Genomic DNA, 25,632 nt, shown 5'->3' on the forward strand with positions numbered 1-25,632 from the left:
TCAGAAAAGTAAAAGAATTTCTGGAGCACAACCTTCCTCTGACCTCAGATTGGGTTACAATTAGAGGATGTGTCTCAGTGTTAACACTTAGGGTCAGTTTTCGTTGTGGCATGGTATGCTCAAAGTACTTTTATCTCTACAGCTCTGTGCAATTAGGAGAGAAGGAGTCCTGGAGTGAAGCTTATATCCTGCTCTTGTGAATCGTAGTAGTCCTAGCAGATCATCTCACTCAACTTGGCCCTGGTTTAAGGATTCTTTATCGTATAGCATCGCCCCCTCTAAGGCCTGGCTCTTCCTCTAGGCTCCTTGGAGTCATTTCTCTGTCTTGTTGATCCGTCATTTTCCAAACCCCAAACTCAAAGGAGCTCTCTTTTATATTTTCCTGAGTCTCTAGAAAAGCATGCATGGTCTTTTTTGTTGAAGGCCCAAACAGTCAAATCTATTGACTTAGGTTAAATTTGCTGTCTATAGTCACTCTAAAATGATAATTTATCCATATAGGTGGGGGATTCATATGGAAACGTCATGCAAGAGGCCAAGGAATTTTTCTCAAAGTCATTAACATCTGTCCTTTTTTTTCTGATTGTTCTGTTCTCATGGTATTTCTCTCTTATTGCAACAGCAAATAATGTGTATTTTAAAAATATATTCTGACATATTAGTCACCCTTTTTTGATCAATATTTGTTCCTACTATAGTTAAGTTATTGATGCTGACACAAAAAACAAAATCTGTGTTGCCAAGATAATTGATCAAGGTGTTGCAGGTCCTGTTTAAGTGGGCTTTTCACTAATTTGACAGTTCATTCTGAAATGCACTTTCTCAAGAGTGTGGATTTTGATACTGCTCTTGCAATGAGGTCATGAAGATAGATATAATTTACAAAGTGTGTAAATTGTTTGTAATGGGTGGAATCGATATTGAACAAGTTATGCTTAAAAATTCTGCAGATGTGGGGCATCTGGGTGGCTCAGTCGGTTAAGCGTCCTACTTTTGATTTTGGCTCAGGTCTTGATCTCACAGTTGTGAGATTGAGCCCCATATTGGGCTCTGCACTGAGCATGGAATCTGCTAGAGATTCTCTCTCTCCCTCTGCCCCTTCCCACCCTGTTCGCACTCTCTGTCTCAAAAAAAAAGAAAAAAGAAAAAAAAGTCTGCAGATGTAGTGGCCAAAGGCCTAAATTGTCCACCTAAAAACATCTGAAAATAAATACATCTTTGTATTGTAGTGTCTATGGAAAGTACATGTATATGGATTTATGCATCACTGATTCATTTATTGAAAAATATGTCAATGCCAACTCTCTGGCAAGCAATGTACTGTGCTTGGGGCATTGAGCTGGAGGAGAGAAAATCCTACCCTCATGAAGTTTACAATGGAACAGACAACAGGCACTGAACAGATGAATGTGATGAGCATTTCACGGGAGAGGTTCAAAGAGCCATTTGACAATAAGGTGCAAATATCTCCTGTTCCATGTTTGGTGTAAGGCCATGTAGGTGTTTCATGTGGTTTAGCTTAAGCTCAAAGGAGTCGAGGGACTCACATACTCAAGGCTGTTGCCCTGCCTAACAGCCGTTATCTTTGAATTCTACTCCAGGTAATTCATTAGTTTGGTTGGTGTCTGACACTTCTGTTTCTTACTGATTATCTCAGCCTTACCAAACTTCCCAGCAACTGATTTCAGGTTTTCTTCTTTTTCTCAATCCCTAGGAACTCTGAAAGTTGTTCTATTTCTTTACAAATTGCTGTCAACCTACCCAGGCTATCATTCTATGGCTTTTCGTGAGTATTTTGTTGTTTTTATACAAATTAAAAAAAAATCAACCCCTCCTTCTGCCCTCCAACAAAATGAATCTAAAATTTAAATCCCCAAATATAACAACATACTCTCTGGATGAACAAAGCATGGTCACTTATAAATCCTTCTGACTTCAGAAGATTTTCATTCATCTTGATTTGATGAAATGAAATTTTTCTACATAGGAAGGATGAGTCTGGCTCCTAGCTCGATGATAAACTTGTGATATGCACATGATTACATACTTTTTGAATAATTTCTTCCAGATAGATGTATACATTATGTTTGACCACCTATTTCTGCACAGCCCAATATGATAGCCACTGCCACTTTGCCTATTAAATAACTGAAGTGTAGATAGTCCCAAGGTGTATTGTGAGTGTAAGTTATACAGTGAGTGTCAAAGAATTAAACACAAAAATGTAAAATATCTCATTAATATTTTCATACTGATATATGTTGAAATAATGTTTTTGATTTATTAGGTTAAATGAATTATATTATTTAAAAAATCTCATCTGCTTCTTCATATTTCTTTTATGTAGTTACTAGAAAATTTTACATTATTTATGTGGCATGTAATATATTTCTATTGGACAGCATTGATCTAGATATCAAAAGTTATTTGAAGGCAAGGGACTTCACATTACAGCATAATATAAATGTGGTAAGATGCAGATTTTCTGTATTTTTCCATGAGACCTCAGCTTTTTGCCTTAAAGGAGTAGAGTTTGCATTATTGGTAGCTCCTGTTTGAAAAGGAGGGAGGCAGCAACTAGGTTGTTTAAAAGACTTACTCTCTTTCTACAGTGTCATCAATTATGAGAAGCTTATCAAACCTACCTATTATTATTTACTTCTCCTCCTTTACCTATGTTTTATTGGCACCTCAAGAGGACACCCAGATCATCTTTGGGAATGATTACTGGGCATCTAAAATAATTGCTGGTATTTTTCATCACTTCGTGTTGCTGTTGGTTGTCCCCAAATTTTGCAGGTCTCTATTCCCCTTCAGGGCTGCAGTCACCTGAGCTCATAGGGCTCTTTCCTTTCTTGGGTAACCATGTCAACTCTGCTCTACAACAGGATTACTTAACTCTACGCACGTAGTCTGTTTTTGGGCAAGTAACGTTGTTGCCAAGTCTATGGAATGATTTTTTTTTTTCCCAAGCATTAGTTTCCCCTGTCTTCTCCCTCCAGTTCAGATGTTGAATCAATGAGATCCTACATGGTTTAGTAGTATTCTTAAATTTTTTCTCTGATGATATGCTTCACTGTGTGTACGTATGTGTATAGCACAAGTGATTATGTGCTACGTTCAAGGAATGAATGTACTTCATTCCACATGCAAGGGAGCTGGGATGAAATTTGTTTTTGGTAGCTCCTCCGATGCCAGGTAAGTGCTAGAGACTTCTTATTTGTGTATAAGTAATCTGCATACATAATATTTTCTCTTCTTGGAAAGCTTTATCCTAGAAATATAAATGGATGAATTAATTAATTAATTAATTAGTTAATTAATTAATAGTGATAGGAGGAGGATCATTCTAATAGGACACACACTACTTGGAGAGATTGAGCTAATGTGATATGACAATAGATCAAATGAGGGTGCACTGTAGCCAATGAGTGAGATCTTAGATTACAAGAGGAAGACATCTATGTTGAGTTCAGGAAACTACCTCTGTCCTGTTTGGAAAATGTGTGGATATAACATAATGTATTCAAAGAACAGTTAAAGGAACTAAAACTGTTTCCTGAAAATGAAGGCAGCAACAGAGTTTCCTATTCAGGGCTGAGTGGCTGCCCGGTGACTTCTCACACTGCTGCCTGCCCTGTTCTCACTCCTCAACAGTCTATTTCCTACCTAAAGCCAGAGTAAGCTTTTCTAGTATATGTGCTGCCGAAGCAAGCACCAGAGTAAGCTTTTGAAAAACATAAATGCATTTATATATTATTTCTCTGTCCAAGCCTTCAGTACCTTCTAATTACTCTTGGAATGAAATCTAGACCCCTTGACAAGGAGCTAAGACCACGACCTTTAGCCTTAATGTACACCTTAAACTAATTTTCCTCTTGCTAATTACACTGTTCTTATTTTTGTTCCTCATATGGATCAAAGCCTTTTCTCACCTCCAAATTCCATTTGCTGTCCTCTGTGTCTGTCTAGAATGTTCTTTGCTCAACATCCTTGTTTTCATTCTTTAGGTCTGGGTTCCAGTGTTAGCCCATCACAAAGACTGTTGACAGCCATCTTACCCAAGGTGGTATCAGAGTAACTCTTCATCACCCTTTTTCATTTACATCATAACCTTTATTATAATCCCTAATTATTTCATTTTTAATTTATTATTAGTATTTTCTACTGAAATGTATTCTCAGAAAATTGCCTACCTAGTTCATAGCTTTATCTCCAACACATAGCAAAATACCTGGTTCATGCTATGTTCCCAACAATTATTTGCTAAAAAAACATTTAGAAAATGTGGAAGATTTGAAATTGATATAAACTCAGATTACACAGTGAAGCTGAAGGAGAAAGATTATTGTTTGATGTAAGGTCAAACTTTTTAAAAGTCAGAATTTCTTCATTTTGAAAGAATTTCTCAATCAGTTGTGTGTTTTTATTATTCGGCCTTTGTGTACATGAATAAAAAAAAACAGTGAATAAAACTCAAAAATTAATTTCCTACAAAATATAGGATTTTATTAGATTAATTTCTTGATTGCAAGTCTCATAGCATATAAAATGTTCTATGTATATGAAAGAGATACTGCAATGGACAAAAGTAAGTTTATTTGGATCAAACTTCCCAACGAAAACTGAAAAAGTTCAACAAAAATCTTTGGAGACATAAAAGAGTTAACAAGATAAATAATTATCTAAACAGCATCCAGGAGAAGTTGTCAAATCCTGAAGGGAGGCTAAGAGTCTAAGTCCTTTCTGTATCTTATCAAGGGGTAGGAAGATAGTGACTGGTGTCTAGGAGGAAGCTTTAGAGACTAAAGTGGCTACACCTTAGGAATTAGGGTGATCCATAAATAGACAAGCTAGTGTAGGGACCATAGGTCAGCACCCTATTATACCATTTTCTAAAATAAGAAGTTGATCTTGGAGTGTTAGTGATCCTAAGTGCATGGAGAAAAAGTTATTCATCCTATGCTAACTTAATTTTAAAGTTTATTTTACAAATACAATCCCACCTAACAATGAAAAATCATGAAGTATAGGGAAAACACAAAAACACCATGCAGACACACTGAATGAAAAAACCCAGAGAGACCCTAGATATTGGAATGATCAGATGAATCTTCAACATAAATGTGCTTCCTATGTGCAGAGAATTGAAGAGGATATTGAGAATTTTGGTAGATAACTAGAAGATCTGAAAAAGAAATGAAATTAAAAACTTTATGGATAGGTTTACAGAGAATTAAATACAGTTGAAGGAAGGATCAATAGACAAGAAGACACATCAGAAAAACATCCAGAATAAATCAGAGACAGAAAAGAATGTAAAATCAAGAAGACTGGGTAAGAAATATAGAAGAAGTGAATTTTTAAAAATATGTAATTTGGGGCACCTGACTCAGGGGCACCTGACATTTAACTGACCTGACTCAGTCAGTTAAATGTCCTACTCTTGGTTTCGGCTCAGGTCGTGATCGCAGTGTCCTGAGATGGAGCCCTGTCTCCAGCTCTTCGCTCAGCGAGGAGTCTGTTTGGGAGTCTCCCCTCACCACCACCCCTCCCCCACTCATGCGTGTGCACATGCTCTCTCTCCCCCTTAAATAAATAAACAAATAAAAATAAATAAATATAAATAAATAAAATATTTTAGAAATATGTGTAATTTGGTTGAGACAGGGATGTATAAATTCAAGAAGTATAAATTTTTAAATATCCATACTTAATCCATCAAAGTAAAACTTTTGACAACCAAAGGTAACTAAGGGAATCCTAAAGTCAAGCAGAGCATTAAACCAAAAACAAAAACATAACAAAAAAAGATGAATTCTATTCGCAGGGGCAACTAGAATGACTACTTCCTTCTTCTCAGAAATGTAAGTATGAAGATAAGTTTAAATGAAAGTAAATAAGTATCAATTCAGTAATTTTTAAGCATCACAAAAATTCCTCCATGAAATAGGAGGAAATTTTCTTTTCAGAAAATGGAGTTCAAAACTTTTAGTGCTACACCAGTATTTACAAAGAATAAAAGGTCATCACTATACATCTCTCGCCTTTTCAAATGATAAACAGGGTATATATGCAAATAGATATGAAAATTTAGTAGAGATGGAAAAATCCTAAAGTAATAAAACTTAGTGAAATAAATATTCACAAACCTAATGAAGGTAACTGACTATTTTTAAATAAAGGCAGGCTTATAATTCATACAAACTTCATAGAGAGTCTCATAGGTAAATTCTGCCAAGCACTGAAGATTTAACATATATCTTAGAGAAGCTAGCGAGAAAATGAAAAAGTTGAAATTGTTATGGAGTCAGCATAAATGTGATAGCAAAACATGACAATGATATTATTAGAAGATGTATGATCTAATTTGTAAACACAGGGCAACATTTCCCTCCACCCAAATGTGTTTATGCCCTAATCTCCAAAACAAGCTTTCCAGGTGCAACTCAAGTTATGTTTTGTTTTTGTTTTTGTTTTAAGATTGTATTTATTTATTTGAGAGAGAGCACGAGAGGGGGGAGGGTCAGAGGGAGAAGCAGCTCCCTGCTGAGCAGGGAGCCCTACTCAGGACTTGATCCTGAGACTCCAGGATCATGACCTAAGCCGAAGGCAGTCGCTTAACCAACGGAGCCACCCAGACGCCCCAAGTTATAGGTTTTTAGACAGATTTTTCTGGGTCAGCTAGGTGGGCCCAACCTAATCACGAGTCCTTAAAAGCAGAGAACTTGCTCCAGCTTGAGTCAGAGATTTGAAGCATGGGAGAGACGTGACCTGCTCTTGCAGGAACAGACCCATGTGGAAAGCCTGAGAAGAAATGCAGGCAGGTTCTAGGAGCAAAGACCAGCCCTCCATCTGACTGCCATGAAGGATAGAAGCACCTTTATCCAAAATGACAAGGAAGTGACTGTGGCCTACGACTTGAATAAGTGTGGAAGTGAATTTATCCTCAGAGACTCCAGAAAGGAATGTCTGTGCCAACACCTGATGTCAGTGGCTTGAGACACTCAGCAGAGGGCACAACTGAGTCAGCTACAACCCGGATTTCTGACTGACTGACCTGTGAGACAATAAATGGGTGTTGTTCTAAGCAACTAAATTTGTAGTCATTTGTTATGGCAACAGTAGATAACTAATATGGAGATGCATGCATATGTGTGAATGCTAAATTTACAAGAATGGCCTTGCAGACTGGTGGCCTAAGGAGTTATTTCCAATACATGTTGCTGATATAACTGGGTATCCATACAGTAAAAAAAATGAAAACATGTCCCCAATCTTATGCCATACATACAATTTCAAGGAGTTTGCTGATCTCAGTGTCAAAGCAAAAGCAAAATAAGAAAGCCCTTCGAAGATAATATGAAAATATATATGCATCACTTTGCAGAAGTCAAAAGCCTTTTTTAAAAGGCCCCCGAATCTCTAAGCACAAAGGAAAAGATTGATAAATTAAACTGTGTTAAAGTTAAGAATTTCTGCTCATGAAGATGAAGGAAAAAAGAAAGACACAGATTGGCAGAAGATAAGGGTAACTCATCTAAGAGACAAAGGGCTAATAAAGAAGTCCTACAAATCAACAAGGAAAGACAAAATACCCAATAGAAAAAAAAAAAGGCACAAGACTTACACAGAAAATTCACACAAAGGTGCACTCCGAGGATCAATAACTCTTCACAAGGTACTCGGTCTCAGCTTTAATCAGGGGAATGCTAAATCAAACCATGTTGAAGTGCCAATATAGACCCTCTAGAATGGCTAAAAATATAGAGTGGCATTCCATGTTTAGGAAAGAAATTTGATTGTTCTAGCTGCTGGAGAGAGTGTGTGTTGGAAAGATTACTGTAGTGGCTGAATTAGGAGTAGCTGCAGAGGGGTTTTGTGGTAGTGTTGATGTTCTCCCGATGGTTTTTTGACCTAGTTCTTATGGTTACAGAAGTGTTTTTCTTTAAAGATTTTATTTATCTATTTGAGAGAGAGAGAGAGCAAGCACAAGCAGGGAGAGCAGCAGAGGGAGACTGGAGAAGCAGACTGCCCGCTGAGCAAGGAGCCTGATGTGGGGCTCGATCCCAGGACCCCAGGGTCATGACCTGAGCTGAAAGCAGATGCTTAACTGACTGGGCCACCCAGGCGCCCCAGAAGTGTTTGCTTTTTGATAAATCTTTAAATGCTACATTGTTGTTCTGCATCTTTTTCTGCAGGCATGTATTATTTCTTTTTTTGTGTGTGTGTGTGTGTGTTCCATGATTCATTGTTTGCGTATAACACCCAGTGCTCCATGCAGAACGTGCCCTCTTTAATACCCATCACCAGGCTAACCCATCCCCCCACCCCACTCCCCTCTAGGACCCTCAGTTTGTTCCTCAGAGTCCATAGTCTCTCATGGTTTGTCTCCCCCTCCGATTTCCCCCACTTCAAGGCATGTGTTATTTCATGATTAAACAGAAAAAAAGAGAGAAAAGCTGTCTCATATGGTTTGCAAATAAGTGGCTCACACAGCAAAGCATAATTTCATAGACTTGTGCCAATTTTCTTTGAAATTAAAACTAAATGGATCAGTATCAATGGGAGGCTAATATACATATTTCATCTGGTTTTGTTTGAGGACCTTTAATCAAAGCTGAAGTTTGTAGCCACTCTAGTGCCCGGGTGCAGGTATTGCTTGTAGCTGATATTCTCTTTGAAAGACAACGTCAAGTTTAATCCACAAGCTCATTTGGAAAGATTCTGGAAAGGTCAAACTGAGTCATTTCCTCCTGCTCTTGGGTTCTTCTCTGAGAAAGTAAGGGTATTTGCTCCACAAGAAAAAATTTCTCCTGAATTTTAAAAAGAACAGACACAGGTAAAGGGGGAAGGTTTTATTTATGTGAACTGAGAATACCATTAGAGAGAGAGATTGTCCTTACTACATTAAAGTACGGAGAAGAATATGGTAAATGGTGTGTTATGTAATATCAAAACATTTTTGCTAAAACCTCCCTGAGAAATATCTTAAGTAGCTGGTATTTAAGTCTCCAGGTCATTAAATTTTGAGTTATCACTGGGTTGTACCCACCACTTCCTAATTAGCCTTAGTTCCAGACAGTCTAACTTTTCCTGGGTGTGTGTGTGGGTGCGTATGTGTGTGTGTGTGTGTATGAAACACAAACACTGAGAAAAGCTAATTAAATCTGTGTATACAACTCAATAAATATTTATAGAGTGGGTACCCATGTTAAAAATAGAATAATGGAAGCAACTCAGAGGACCCTGCATTTCTTTTCTCGGCCTCTGTTTCTCCAGTGTATGACAGCAATAATTATCATGAGTTTTAGAGGAAACCTTGCTTCCACTTTCTTTTTTTTTTTTTAAAGATTTTATTTATTTATTTGAGACAGAGAGAATGAGAGAGAGCAAGCACATGAGAGGGGGGAGGGTCAGAGGAAGAAGCAGACCCCCTGCTGAGCAGGGAGCCCGATGCGGGACTCGATCCGGGGACTCCAGGATCATGACCTGAGCCGAAGGCAGTCGCTTAACCAACTGAGCCACCCAGGCGCCCTCCTTCCATTTTCTTTACAATTTTACCGCCTATATATGTATGTATCCCTAAAGGATATACTTGAGATTTTATCATTTTTGAACTTGGTATAAATATGACCGTACTCTACGTATTCCTTTGAGTCTTTTTTTTCTCTTCTGGAAAGTTGACATGATTCATACATGTTTTTACTTATAGCTGCAGCTCATTCATTTTCATCGCTATATAATACCTGTTATATAAATATATAAAATTTTAATTGTCCATATTACTGTTGATAGCCATGGAGGTTTTATTTTTTTTCATTTTGAGAAACCATGGACAGTGCTGCTGTGAATCTCCTTATACATGTACCTTCCTGCACATAAAGTATACTTCTGCAACACATAAACCTATCACTGGAGTCTCTAGGCACAGAATATGGATACCTTTATTTCAATAAATAATGACACACTGCTTTCAAAAGTAGTTGTAACACCTTATTTTCCAAGCAGCCGTACATGGGAGTACCTTGCTCTCCAAATCTCCATTAACAATTGGTTATTATCCAACATTTATACTTTTGTCGCTGGGAAAGGTGTATCGTGGTATCTGTGGTTTTAACTTGCAAATCTCTGACTACTATGATATTTACATGCTTAACAGCCATTTGGATTTCTTTTTTTGTGAAGTGACAGTCCAAGTCATTAGCCCATTCTATAGAGTAGGCCAACTTTTTCTTAGTAATTTGTTAAACTTATTTTTTATATACCAGTGTGAATTATCATTGTACCATTCTGGTCACTAATTCCAATGTGTGGACTTTTCCCCACACCACCAGGCAATTCTCCAACATCAGCCGAGTGTTGTACAGTTCACCTCAATTCTGACACTATCCACCCAGGAGTAGCATCAGATCCCATAGGTTGAGAACACAGTCCCACAAGACTGCCCCCCACTTCTGATGCTAATCGAAAGTCCAGGTTGCTCTCTGTGCCTCTGGCTGACCACCTATAAATCAGACGTTCTCACAACCCCTCCTTGGGTTCAATTAATTTGCTAGAGCAGCTCATGGATGGAATTCAGGAAACCAGTTCACTCATGAGATGACTGTTTTATTACAATGGATATTAAAGGATACTAATCAACACCCAGATGAAGAGACACATAGGGTAAGGTCCATGATAAACTATGTATTTTGCTTCTCCCATATGTATATATATATATATATATATATATATATATATATATATATATGTATGTATATATATATATAATTTTATACTTGAAATTTTGGGGCATCTATACATAGAAATAAGCACACCTTACAGTAAATATGAGATTTTGATACTAGTTTCTTTCCTTGCCTCTTCTATATGAAAAATTTTAATAAACTTTGAAGACCATGTTCTAATATTATCACCTCCAAAAATATTTCCTAAGAGTTAATTTGTACTCTTCTAGAATACCACAGGAATTTGTTCCTGTATGTATTACACTTAATAACTAGGATGATCACTATTTGTTTGGTTGTAATCTCAGGGGGACAGAGTTTTATACAGATGGACTAAATTTATTCATATTTTGTTTTACCATATAGAGCTCCTTGCCCTGTGATAGGAACATGGTAGGTGCTCAAGTGCTCAAACAAGTTTTTTTTTATTAATAAATATGTTGATTTCACAAACACATATTGAGTACCTACTATGTCCAGGCACTGTTCTAGGAGCTTGGGAAACATTTGTGAACAAAACAAGATTTCTTTTCCCTTGAGGCTGTTATCTAATTGGGGGCATATAGGAAATACTCAATAAACATAAAAGTGCATAAGTTATATAGAATAATAAAAAATTATGAGTGCTTTGGCAAAGAGAACTCTCAAAGCAAACTGTGAAAGTTTGGGCAAAGTGGTTGTGCCATTGCAAAGAGGCTGTTTGAACACAGGTGGCGTCTTTGAGGTGTCCAGATGAGAACAGCTCAGAAATGGAGACAGTCATGCCCAACATGGGAGGACAATGCAATGTTCCAGAAAGGCCAAAAGCCAATGTAGTCAATGTGGCTTGTGTGATGAAGGATGGGGAAGGGAGAAGTAGGTGTTTGGTTAGGAGACAACTGGGGCCAGATCCTGCTGGACTCATAGGTCATGGTGAGTTTCCCCTGCCCTAATTGAAGGAAGTAGCCACAGCAGGGACTCAACAGGAGGGACACCATCTGATTACTCTGTCAAAGGATGATTATAGTGACTATGTAAAGAACAGGAGATAGGTGACCAGTTGAGAAGCATGTACAGTTATCCAGACTGGACACCATTTTGCCAGAAATGAACAATTAAAAATATTGAATGAAAACAGGAAAAAAAAAAAAAACTAGTTCTGTGAGTAGAGAAGCTCAGAAAAAAAAAATTTTTTTAAACCTAAGCTATGCCTATTCTCTTGCTTCATTTAATTCCAAGGCGGGAGCACAGATCAAAAGAGAGAAGACAAGAAAAGCAGGGGCAGAGAATAATAAGGAAAATTAGATATGACGCTTGACTACACTTACCCTGTGGAAACCCAGCAGAAAATTCACTCAAGACGGACTTTGAAAGAGTGAGAGATTACAAGCGTAGATATTTGAAGGTGAAATGCTTATAATCCTGATTCCTGTTTCCTCGCGGTGGAGTTTCTGATCACTTGTTTTCACCGAGTTCTCCAGACAGGAGTGGATCAGCCCTTTACCGGACAGTACGGCTGACATTACCCTTCGGACCAGTCGAGGAGATTGAAATGAACTGGGATGTTTTTGACCATCACTCACTTCCTAGAAATTCACACCATGTGCAGTTGGCTTTGATAATGACAACGGTACCTCCCTGCAGGGGTAGCTACTGAGACTGTGTCTGTGAGGTTAGTCAGCAGGTGTTTCTTCTCAGAAGAAGCCACCCGGCTCATATTTAAACGAGGCTGATTTGCCCACCTTGGCGCATGCGCTGGTCTAACGGATGGCTCACCAACACGGTGCATTACAGTGATTTCGCTTCATAATGCCATCAGGAGCAAATAGATCAATGTTCTTTTCAGCATTTCTAACTGCCTGCTACAGAGAATGTGAAATTTTTCTCCTGACTGTAGAATTTCAGAACCTAGATCTGCCTTTTTTTGTGTGTGACGTTAGTTTGCTTGTGGCCTGTGGACTTGTAAATGGAAGGTCTCAGAATCGGAGGGAGTCACTGTTCGGACACTGGCTTATGTGGTTCTTTTTTATTTTTTTCTTTAAACAACTTTATTGATAATTGATAAGGAACTGAACATATTTAATGTGTATAATTTGATGAATTCAGACATATGCAAATACCCACATACTATCAGCATAATCAAGGTAATAGACATTCCAACACTTTCCAAAGTTTCTTTGTGTCTACCTACCTTTTTCCTTTCCTTCCCTTCCCTCCCCTTCCTTCCCCTCTTCTACCCCCTCCCTTTTCCTCCCCTCCCCTCCCTTCCCCGTTCTGCCCCCCCCAACACATTTCCTTTTTGTTTTGTGGTAACAAACAGCATGAGATCTGAACAAATTTTGAAGGGAGCCATATGTGTTGTTAACTACAGACACTGTGTCCTATAGCAGATCTCCAGAATTTATTCATCAGGCAGAACTGAAACTTTATACTCACTGTGGTTCTCCATTATCTCTGCCTTTTCTGCCAGACCAGCCTCCAGCCTCTGCTTCAGCTTCTAATGTGACAGGGACTTGAGATCCCTGCAATGTGGTGCGTTCTGTTTTCAGATTGTTCTCCTACTTGGATAAAATTCTTTACTGGTCCTAATTCTGAGCTCTAGGGTCATGTGGAGTAATTTCAATCCTCCTTCCCCCAGAAAGCACTTCATCATGTGAAGACAGTAGCTGGCTATCCCCCAGGTAAAGGCCTGTAATTCATATAGAGGTCGTGCCGAAGAAGACCTGCACCTTCTGGATTTTATCTGTGCACCTTCTCCCACCCAGTAATGCCCTTCTTTTTTTTTTTTTAATTTTTTTATTCTTATATTATCTAGTGTTCCATGATTCATTGTTTGTGCATAACACCCAGTGCTCCATGCAGAATGTGCCCTCCTCAATACCCATCACCAGGCTAACCCATCCTCCCACCCCCCTCCCCTCTAGGACCCTCAGTTTGTTTTTCAGAGTCCATCATCTCTCATGGTTCGTCTACCCCTCCGATTTCCCCCCCTTCATTCTTCCCCTCCTGCTACCTTCTTCTTCTTTTTTTTTTTTTCTTAACATATATTGCATTATTTGTTTCAGAGGTACAGATCTGAGAGTAATGCCCTTCTTAAGTACTGGGAGTGAATTGAGCCAGCTCGTTCTGATGTCTTCCAGCCTCTGAAGGTTGGAATCCAAGCCAGCCTGATTGCTAGGCCTTCCTCCTTCTATAGCTGAGGCCACTTAAAGCCTCCAGTTGGCTCAGCTAACACCTAAGTCTATGGGGTTGTCCTGAGCTGAGTCAACGTCATTGCTGAATCTCTACAGTGTGTGGCTCGGGATTCAGCCCTCTCTGGTTGGATAGAGCTGTCTGTGGAGTTCACCAGAAGAGGCCCTATTCAGTCCATAACAAGGAAATAAAATCCTCTAGTTTCTGGGCACTTTCAGGATTCTACTCTGTCATATGCCTATTAGTAAATAAAAATAATAGATATTTAACTTTTTTTTTTACCATACTCTTATTGAAACAGTGTCCCATAGGGTTAATGAGGTTGAAACGGGAAATTTAAACTTGTTTTTTTCAGAGAACTCTCCCTCCCTAATCAGATATGGGTTCTTTTCAGACCCCACTAACAGATCCACTACTGTCTCTGCAGAGGCTTGGGCTGAAGGTCACTGATGTGAATAAGCAAGGCCCTGCATTCCTTACCCCAGATAAGAGTCCAAGCCCCATCCAATTTATATGGGCTCTGAACATGCCCTTGGCCTGTCTTCTTGTTCTAAGGATACCCTCCTGACAGCAGGGGCTGAATTTGGCCCCATTCTAATGTTAAGTCTCCACTCCAAAGTGAACATAGATATATGTCATGTGTTTGATCAATGCTCATGCTCCATCTTTCCTCATGAATAAGTTTCCCCATCCTCTCATCAATATGTGTTTATCCCAACCCCTATGATTACAAATCTTGTTCTCTTCCACTTTGGACAGGTGGATCTGAGGCTTGCCCTCCTATCTTCTCATTTGGCTGCCTCTCGAGTAAACCCTTTCTTTGCTGCACACTCGAGGTATTAGTGATGGGCTTTGCTGCGCTTTGGGCAGGTGGACTTGAGTTCAGTTATGTTATCTAATCTATTTTCTCAGTTGCAAAAAAAAAAATTATAAAATTTATTTTTTTTCCTCTGCTATAAGATCAGTCTAGGATCAGGTATTACATTTGGTTGTCATGTCTTTTTAATGTATTTTAATTTGGAACATTTCCCCTGTCTTTCTGCCTTCTCTCTCTCTTTTTTCTTAGTTTTCCACTCCCTCCCTCCTTCTCTTCTTTCTTTCTTTTTTTCTTTATTTGCTATATTTTCTTATTTCTTCCTTTTTTTCTTTCCTCTTTTTCTTCTTTTCATTAACAATATTGGCATTTTCTCATTTTTAATAACGAACATTCCTTATTATGAGCTGTCTAATATCACCTTATGATTTAGTTTAGATATTAAATCTTGTGACCAGAATACTTGTGATTAAAAAATAAGAATAATGGGGCGCCTGGGTGGCTCAGTTGGTTAAGCGACTGCCTTCGGCTCAGGTCATGATCCTGGAGTCCCGGGATCGAGTCCCGCATCGGGCTCCCTGCTCGGCAGGGAGTCTGTTTCTCCCTCTGACCCTCCTCCCTCTCATGCTCTCTGTCTCTCATTCTCTCTCTCGCAAATAAATAAAATCTTAAAAAAAAAATAAGAATAATGACAGTCCCATCAATAGCTCTTTACCTCCATAAAGGGTGCATCTGCTTTTACTCACCATTATATAGATGATGGTGATCACTGGGCCAGTGACTGTTGCATAATAGGTACTCAGTGAGTGAATGAATGAGTGAAGTAAGGTATCTATAGCATCTACAAGTCACTACCCAGACATAACTACTCTTGATCCACACTTTCCTCCAGGATTGTTTTCCTATGGGTATATTGAGCCAAGAGAATCCTAGAAGAGGTCTGCCTCAGCATGCCAGGGTCATGACCATTTTACAGGTGGCGGTGATCCACCTGTGAACTCAGGAGAGCCTGGAGCAAGCAGTAGGACATAGCTGTTCTGTTATAAAAATTAATTTTTATAAGTTACATGTTTACTATTTGTAATATCTTCAGCATAGACAAAGGTCACTCTTTAGTGTTCCATATGGGAAAGGAAAAGTGCAATTGAAAAGCTCACTATTTATTGTCTTACATTTGGAACAGACAAGTGGGTCACCTCACAGGTGAGAAGCACGGGCCAGGTCATACCTGAGAAGTTGAGGAAGGTATGGTGAGGCGCTGGAGCTGGAAACCTTGGAAACACTTTAAGCACTGACGAAGAACTACAGATAACATTAGATTTCCTGGGTAGAAAATTCTTTCCCACTGATGACCTTCTTGGAGTTTTACTTTCGGCCATTGCCTTTTAGAAATAAACCATTAATGTGTGGTGTGGTCATGAAAAAGGGAGCCTTCTTTCAATAGTGTCAAGAACCTACCTCCGAAATATTTGTAAATCTACATATAAGTATGTGTGTCATTTTGGATGTATTCTAATATGCAATCTCTGGATTAGCATGCTTTATTAACACTGGTTATCACTTATAACTATGCAAGTATTGACTAGTAATGGATGCAGAGTATTTTATCTTATGGACATAATTGATGCTGAGCAATTCCTTATTTGATGATATTTAAGTCTTTTAGAGTTTTTCTCATCACTAAATAACACTGCAATGGATATTATTGTAAAATCGTTTTGCATGTCTCTGATAAAGAAGTTAAACAAATTGTCAAAGATATAAATATCTTTACAGATTTTGAGGGTACTGTTGAAGTAACCTTGCAAATGTCTACACTAAGTTATACACCTAGATGTCAAGTATGAAGGTCTATTTCTCCTAAACTCTTTCCATCACCGGTTAATAGTTTTTTTTTTTCTTTTCATTTTTTTCTAATTTAACAGATATATTACCATTTTTATTGGTCTAAATTTCACATATTTGATCACCATTTCATTAAATATGTCTCTGTCTTTAAAGCCATGGATTTCCTTTTCAGATGTGCTCTTCCTTATTAAATAATTTTTTGTATTGGGGCAGTTGGCTAGCTCAGTCAGTAAAGCATCCGATGCCTGGTTTCAGCTCAGGCCATGATCTCAGGGTGGTGAGATGGAGCCTAGCTCTGCACTCAGTGGGGAGTCTGCTTGAGATCCTCTCCCTCCCTGTCCCTCTGCCCCTCCCCACCTGCACCCCCCAAATAAATAAATAAATAAATAATTCTAAAAATATTAATTTTTATATTGTACAAATCATAATTCACTAAAGATGTTAACAGCATGCATATATTTCAAATTTTCATTTTCTTGCCATTTTGTTCTTGTCTATTTACCGAATTTTTTATTGTTTGCTTTTGATTTGTCTTGGCTATTTTACTGTTTTCTTTACAGAATTAATTACATCTACCTAACTGGGAGTCTGCATAGTATTAAGACTAATTAAATGAGCCCATCTATATATGGGGCAAGAAATAAAGGGAAGAGATAAAATTATGCCTAGCGTCCTTCACTGGCTCAAAGTTCGAACACCTAAAATGGGAAGACATGTGGATGTCTCAAGAACCACTTGGTACTTTAGTTTTCTGGAGGCACCCGCTGAGGAATATTACTTCAAAAATGCCCCAGTGCTCCAGCAATGCAACCCCAACTGGTTATTAATTTTAAATACCGGAGGAAAGGAAATATTTCACAAATACACTGGTGTCAGCCCAGAAACAGACAGAAGTCTACAATTCAAGCTGCGGTCCTCATCTCTGCCTGCCACTTGCCCTGCTTATGTCAACCTCCAGACAAAGCACAATTCATCCAGTTTTAAAATGTAGTGCCTGTAACAATCTGATTTTCTTCAAAATGTTTTCAGTGACGTAAAATCTATATTAGGTTTTTCTTTTGCTCTTATTTTTAGAAACTAATACCAGAGTGAAGCTTAACAGAGATCCATCATTTCCTCTTATTTTCCTCTAGTTCTTTCTTTGTTTTTAATTAACCCTTCTAAGCAATGCTGATTCATTGTAAGTGTTCAAAAATCTTCATGCTGAGTCCCTGTTGTAGTGTGCTTTTAAATATATCTTTATTTTCCTGAAATAGAAAGGGGGCTGAGGGATATAAATAAGAGAATTTATTGTCAATGAGATTAAGCAGATTAACTGCTACATATAAAATGATAAATTAAAAAACAAATCTAAATGCCAATCACCAGTATCAAAATAAAATTACTTAAAACTGAAGATAAGCTAGAATGTTTTATTGTAACGTTTTAATGTCATAAGAGTTTATTTAAAAACAAAAATAAGGAGTGCCTGGGTGGCTCAGTCTGTTAAGCGTCTACCTTTGGCTCAGGTCATGATCTCAGGGTCCTGGGATCGAGCCCCATGTCTGGCTCCCTCCTCAGCGAGGAGTCTGCTTCTCCCCTCCCTCTGCCGCTCCCCCTGCTTGTGCTCTCTCTCTCTCTCTGACAAATAAATTAACAAAATCTTTTAAAAAATAAAAAAATAATAAAAAATAAATAAATAAACCAAAAAGCCTCCAAGACATGGTGTAACATGATGGGTATACAAAAATATAAGGTTCAGTTCTCCACCCCCCCAATCTCTGAGCACATGAAGGGGAGAATGAACAAAATGGTGGGATTATTGTTCATATCAGTTTTACAGATGAGGAACTTCAAGCTCAGAGGTTTAAGTGATTCAGGATCACATCATTTATTAGTATGATAGTTGAGGCACAAACTCATATTTTTAAACTACTAAATAAATCTATTTCTTATAGCACAGTTGCTTCTCTCAAGTGTTAAATTTATTCTCAATATTATTTTTGAAAGTAATTAACACTATGATAATTAGGTATTTCTAAGTAACAACAGCAACAAAAAATCAAGCATGCAAACGCTCTGATGGAGGATATTCCAGTAATGAAATGAGGAATCAGTTCAATGGTTCTGAAAGGGAGCTTTGCAGGATTTATGTCAGGGGTACCTTGAATTCCTGCACTTTGGAATCAGAATTCCCTACAAGGCCTACTTCTTAAAATGAAATAATTCTGTTGCACACACATCAGAAATAATTGTGTGCCTCACTTTCAGTTCAATTAGACTCTCCGAGTGGCTCCAGGTTAAGTAAAGCTAAACCGGCATGCTGCTGGGAGTGCCGATTTTGAGAATAATTGTAAATAGATTTTTTTGTTTGTGAAAACTCCACACACGAACAGTTCTGATAGGGAAACATGAGAGTGCACAATGGCAGAGTTGTATCTTGGCCCATCTTAAGAGCCAAATTGGATCAACTGCACAGCTTCTTTGATTGATTGGGCAGGGATTTTTTAAGACAGCCAAAAGAGGGCGCCTGGGTGGCTCAGTCGGTTAAGCGACTGCCTTCGGCTCAGGTCATGATCCTGGAGTCCCGGGATCGAGTCCCGCATCGGGCTCCCTGCTCAGCAGGGAGTCTGCTTCTCCCTCTGACCCTCCTCCCTCTCATGCTCTCTGTCTCTTATTCTCTCTCTCTCAAAAATAAATAAATAAAATATTTAAAAAAAAAAAAAGACAGCCAAAAGAAACCAATTTGGCCAAAAAAATATCAATTTAATGACCATTGAGCAAGACAGTGAAAAGGATGGAATCACTAGAAGATGTGAGAAGCACTGCATTTCAAGGTGTTCCTTTGAATCTTTGTGAAGAGTGGGATGTTGGTTTCTCTACATAAATAATATCTATGTTGATCTGTTGTTGAAATAATGGCTAAAAAGTAAAAATTATATGTTACATGAAGCCAAATGACATTTTGCCCTGATGTTTTCAACATTGACTCCCTTCCCTCCTTCTTGAGGGAGGGTGGGGACTTTCCTGTGTTTCTGTTTTGGGGTGAGGGTAGGAGGGGCTCGGCTTTGGGCTGACTAGATTGCTCCCACCCTAGTTCAGTTGGCCGGGGTGCTGGAAGAGGAATGTATTGTCCCATTCCATGGATCCTTCTCGGAATGATGGTGTAAATAGGAAACAATGGGTCCACTCTCCTTACCCAACCCTCGTCTTTGTACAGTAACTCTCCTTTGCTGGTATCATAGCGCAATTCTACTACTGGGACGCCATTAAGTCTACTTTTGCTTTTCCTTTTCCTCCAATTATTATGCTATTATCATTTGGGAGGTAGTCTGCTACCTGGGAATATGTCTTTGGTAATAACGCCAAAGCTCGTGGTTTTCTTCAAACATGTACCAATCATTTCAGAAGTGCACTACTTCATGCCCTGTATTCCTTTCATCAATATGTAAGTTTTATCCTTTCACTTATAAGCATGTACTTACTTCAGGCCTGCATTTTCTTTTTTTTTTTTTTTTAAGATTTTATTTATTTATTTGACAGCGAGAGAGACAGCGAGAGCAGGAACACAAGCAGGGGGAGTGGGAGAGGGAGAAGCAGGCTTCCCCTCGAGGAGGGAGCCGGATGCGGGGCTCGATCCCAGGACCCTGGGACCACGACCTGAGCCAAAGGCCGGCGCTTAATGCCGGAGCCACCCAGGCGCCCCAAGGCCTGCATTTTCTCAGCCCATGTAAAAGGACCCTTCTGGATCTCTTTAAGGCTACAGGGTCTCTAAGTTACTAGCTTCCAGTAAATGAATTTCTGACCAGATAATAAGAGAGAAGACAGATGTTAATGTAGGTGAGTAAGAAGCAAAATGCTGGGCAATATAGGGACTGAGAAAAATTGGGTTTTTAAAAATAAATTGGATTGTAATAATCTTAAGAACTAGGACATGATATGAACCTAATTGCCAATAAAAGTATTTCTTAAAATATTGTCTGTGAATACCAAATAAGAAGACAATAAGATTTTTGATACATCTGAGGACTATGCTTTTTAATTTATAAAGTTCTTTCATGGTTATCAGCTATAAATGATACCCTTCAAATGTATATTTGTAATTTTAGAAAGTACATATTCAGTCACTTTGCTTTTCAGCCAGAAAAATCTTGGAATTACTTTTTTCTCTTGTTCCTTTATCATTAAAGAAATCAATGAATTTGGTTGAATTATTGTAAAAGAATGTGGGAGCCATTATTTTCATAAGCTTAACTTTATGGTTCCAAGAATAAAGCTATCCAGACTAAGAACTTGATATTTCCTTCTGGTTACATCTCACTGGTATAAAGCAGAACTCTGGGTTTTCAATAGGTTTTCTGTTTTGTGATTTCCTTCTTCACACTTTGCCCACTTTTTCCACTAGGTTGTTCTTTTTTCTGTCAATCTAACACCTTTTACCAGCAAATAGTTTCTCAAATCTATTATTTATTCTTTAATTGATTTGTGACGTGCTTTGTCTTTACTTTGTCTTTGCATTTTTTTTACAAGTAAATGCATCCTAACTTTTGGAGGAGGATGAATATAACATAGAAAATGTTCTATTTTAGCTGGGCATTGGAAGTAGAATAAGTTTAATGGAGAAATTCAGAAAGGAGAATCAAGAGAGAAAATGTACATTATGTTTTATATATTTTTACTTACATATATCCTTATATATGTATATTTGTACTGTACAAATATATATAAAACATACTGTACATTTGAACATACGGACATTGTACAATATGTTTTATATACATGTATATATTAGCATACTGTATGTGTACATACTGTACATATATAACATATTGTACATTTGAATATATATGATATACTGAGAGATATATAGATACATAGATATCTGATAGGAAAATTTTATAACATAGGTGTTAAAGGCAAACAGAAAAAGTCACCCTTGGCAAGAATCCAGAAAGGCTGCATGAGGGGTGGTATTTGACTAGTAAGGACCCAGATTCTTTTTTTTTTTTTAAGATTTTATTTATTTATTTGAGAAACAATGAGATAGAGAGAGAGCATGAGAGGGGGGAGGGTCAGAGGGAGAAGCAGACTCCCCGCCGAGCAGGGAGCCCGATGCGGGGCTCGATCCCGGGACTCCAGGATCATGACCTGAGCCGAAGGCAGTCGCTTAACCAACTGAGCCACCCAGGTGCCCCAAGGACGCAGATTCTTGAATGAGGGAAGTAGCTGGGACCTGCAGCCATCCAGCAGTGGCCTCAGTAAAGGCCTGGGTGAGGAACACAGTGCTCATGCATGGGGGCAACTGCTTTGCAGTGCAAGGCAACAAGAAAGGCCAGAGCTTGTCCTGGAAGACTTCAGGGCACAACAAGAAACTGCGTAGACTGCAGGGAACACCCATAGGGGAACCCCAGTCAGAATGAGGCTCATAACCCCATGACCTGAATGGATTCCCTCTATGTCTGTTCTAATTTTATGGCCCCACCTGCTTTTAGACTTCTCCTTCCTTCTTTCCTCCTTGGTGGGGATTCTGGCCCAGGAGACCATCTGGCCCCGTAGCTGTGTATCAGAGCTGAAGAGCCTATATAGAGAGTGGCCGCTTTGACTTTGTGAGACCCAGGGTGTGGTTCAAGAGTGTTGTACCTCTACAATAAAAAAGAGAAAGGAACACAAAACAGGATTCAAAGTACAATTATTTCCCTTTCTTAGGATTTGCCAAAAATGTTGGCTTTTGTGAAAAAATAATAATAAAGTCAATATAAAGATACAGAAAGAACCGTGGTTAAGTGGTTATTTGTGTGGATGAGGTAACAGGGCTAAGGATTTACATGTCATTTTCAGAGGTATTGCTTCCTGAAAGAAACAGAAAATCTCCCACATATTTCTTCTTTTCATGGAGTGAATCTTTGGAAAGGCAAACTCCGTGAGGATAAAAGGGGGATCATGTCATTTACTAGTCAGGATCCAGAAGAAAAAATCAGACAGCAGTCCCTCTAATAGCCCAATTCACTCTAATTTCTCTGAGGAACAAACACTTTAACCAAATGTATTTTATGTTTCACCCTTTTTAGGACTGTCAAGTCTGTTAATAATTTTCTCTCTTGGTACAATTGGAAGAAAGATTAATCATTTCACTCTATATATACCACAGCATCAATCTGGCATTCAATCAAAACCTAAAATTAGCTACTAAATTAAAATTTCTCTTGGTTTTCTACCTTTCTCATGGAAATTAGGTACAATTACTCATGTGGTTTTGTAGTCACAATCTCTTTATCTATTTAAAGATATCTGATAAAACTGGCATGAAATATAGAAAACAGGGAAAGAATGGAAAACAATGGTCTAAAAATAATTGCTTATCAATGGGCTTTAACACAATGTTTGTGATGAATTTTCTTTGTAAACTTCTAAATGTCAAATTCTCTCCCATTAAAGTTTATATTCAGATGCCTCAGTATAGCTTTGCTCTGATGTTCCTCTGCATAACTAATAGTTGCTTGATAATGAAATTGTCATAAAATGCAATTTCAGGAATCTTTTGACTTATTTAATCCATGCTACTTTTTGGGAAATAGAAACATTTAAAATATCAGCAACCTTCTTTAACGTTCTTTGAAATGTTTAAATAGACAGTGTCATTAAAGTCCAAATAAAATTAGATTTAAACATCATCATCACCAGGTCCCACTTCCCAGTCCCAAATTCTGGAGCCTGGTTAATGCCCCGGAAGGCCGGGCTACCCACCCCTAGTCAGAGAAGCCACAATGGGAAACCACCAACCAATTAGAGAGAACAAAACTTCAAAAGCTCTATAGTGCTTGTCTAGGAGAACATGGTCCCTACTTGAAGATGTCAAAGTGTAGAGTGTTGCTGATACTGTAGAATAATTTTTCCTCATTTTAAAAAAGCCAGTGATCAGATATTTATACATTTTATCTTCTGAGAAGTTTCTTTTGTCCTCCATAGCACGTATGAATTCACCTGCTTCTGAAAGCTCAAAATGCCATTTTCCTAGATGAGCAAATTTAGCTGTTATTTGACATTTCTGAGCCTCAGTGTCCCCATGACAAAAGACTTATTTCACATATTTTTGTAAGGGATAATTGACACAGGGTGGTAAAATACTTTGGCAGAGTTATCTACATTCAATGAACTCACAAAACATATCAGTTATTTTTTATTAGTCTGTCTCTGTCCTAGTTGGAGATGTTTTCAACTTACATTGGAAGAAACATTTTTGTTCACATAATGAGTGGCCCAGAGAAAGGAAACCTAGGGTTTGTGCAAACACAGAGATGTGTCCAGACTCGGGCAATTTCTATCTTTCAATCTCCATTCCAAGCATTGGGCTTGCCCCAGCCTTGCTACCTTTTAGTATCAAAGAAGTGTGCATAGTCCCAGGAATCAATTTCTAAAGTGAATGTTTCCAAAATAGCAAGGGAGGAATGAGGGTCAGATGGGCTTTCTCATCACATACTTTCATCTGTGAAGAATCCTCCCTGTACCTCTTACTGGCTGAAAATGGACTCTGGACATCCCTGGGTGTGAAAGATTTTAGAAAACAATTTAACAGGACTTTTAAGACTCTTTAGCCTCTCTGTTAGTGGGTTGAGAAAGAAAAAGTAAATTGAGATTATATAATCACCCAACAATATTTGCATTAAATTAATAAATGTTATTTTTTGTTCTGAAATCATCCATTCTGTGACCTTCATGTCCTCTTTCTGTTGCACTGAACTGTTTCTGTTACTTGTTAGCATCTTCTCGAATGTGTTTTATTGGATTTCTGCAAATGCAGATGAATTAGATGACATAGCTACTAGATGTTATAAGAATGCACAGTGAGTCCCCGTTTTGCCCAAGCCCAGATGCCAGTTGATATTTACAGATTGATTGCAAAGCCAAGGGTGTGTCAGAAAGAGGCAAAGTTGTCACAATGTACATCTCTCTACTAAAAGAATGTACATTCCAATAAGTTCCAGGACCTAGAAACAATCACATTCATCATAGGCCCTTATTCATGTTAAGCAGGGAACTATCAAAAATTCAGTCTAACAAATAAGTATTCGCTAAGTTATGCAGAGGAAATATACTTTTAGCAAAGCTTGAAAGGGCTGTTTATTTAGTAAACAAATCTCTCACCTGCCTATTTTGTTGAATACATTTAACACAAAGTAGAGGCTCTACAAAACTTATTAAAAGAAACAATGATAAATTCTGACATCAATTTTTTTTCCTTCAATAGTTTTGGAGTAAAATGATCAGTAATCACTCTGTCAAAGATCAATTCTGTAAATGCCTCTATTTGGTTTGTGGTATGTGTGTATTTAATGTAAAAATTTGTTTTTCTCTACCCAAGTGTTCTAAATGCTATTAAATCAAATATTTTTAGGTCTGCCTTTTTGTAGACTTCACCATTTTAGGACACCTATTTCATGAGTTGAGCTGAAATTGAGAAAAATGAAACATGGGGACATTTTTTTATGTGTCTGTTAGCCATTTGTATGTCTTCTTTGGAGAGGTGTCTGTTCATGTCTTCTGCCCATTTTTGACTTGATTATGTGTTTTTTGGGTGTTGAGTTTGAGAAGTTCTTTATAGATCTTGGATATCAGTCTTTTGTCTGTAGGGTCATTTGCAAAAATCTTCTCCTATTCTGTGGGTTGCCTCTTTGTTTTGTTGACTGTTTCCTTTGCACCCCAATGTTCATAGCAGCAAAGAGCCTAGGTGCCCTTCAACAAACCAATGGATAAAGAAGATGTGGTCCATATATACAATGGAATATTACTCAGCCATCAGAAAGGATGAATACCCAACTTTCACATCAACATGGATGGAACTGGAGGAGATTATGCTAAGTGAAATAAGTCAAGCAGAAAAAGACGATTATTGTATGGTTTTGCTTATTTGTGGAACATAAGGAATAGTGTGCAGGACATTAGGAGAAGGAAAGGAATAATGAAGGGGAGGACATCGGAGAGGGAGACAAACCATGAGAGACTATGGACTCTGGGAAACAAATTCAGGGTTTCAGAGGGGAAGGAGGTAAGGGGATGGGGTAACAGGGTGATGGGTATTAAGGAGGGCACGTA

This window comes from Leptonychotes weddellii, chromosome 12 (genome assembly GCF_054177405.1).
Source record: "Leptonychotes weddellii isolate Sample4059 chromosome 12, ASM5417740v2, whole genome shotgun sequence".
Classification (NCBI taxonomy): Eukaryota; Metazoa; Chordata; class Mammalia; order Carnivora; family Phocidae; genus Leptonychotes; species Leptonychotes weddellii.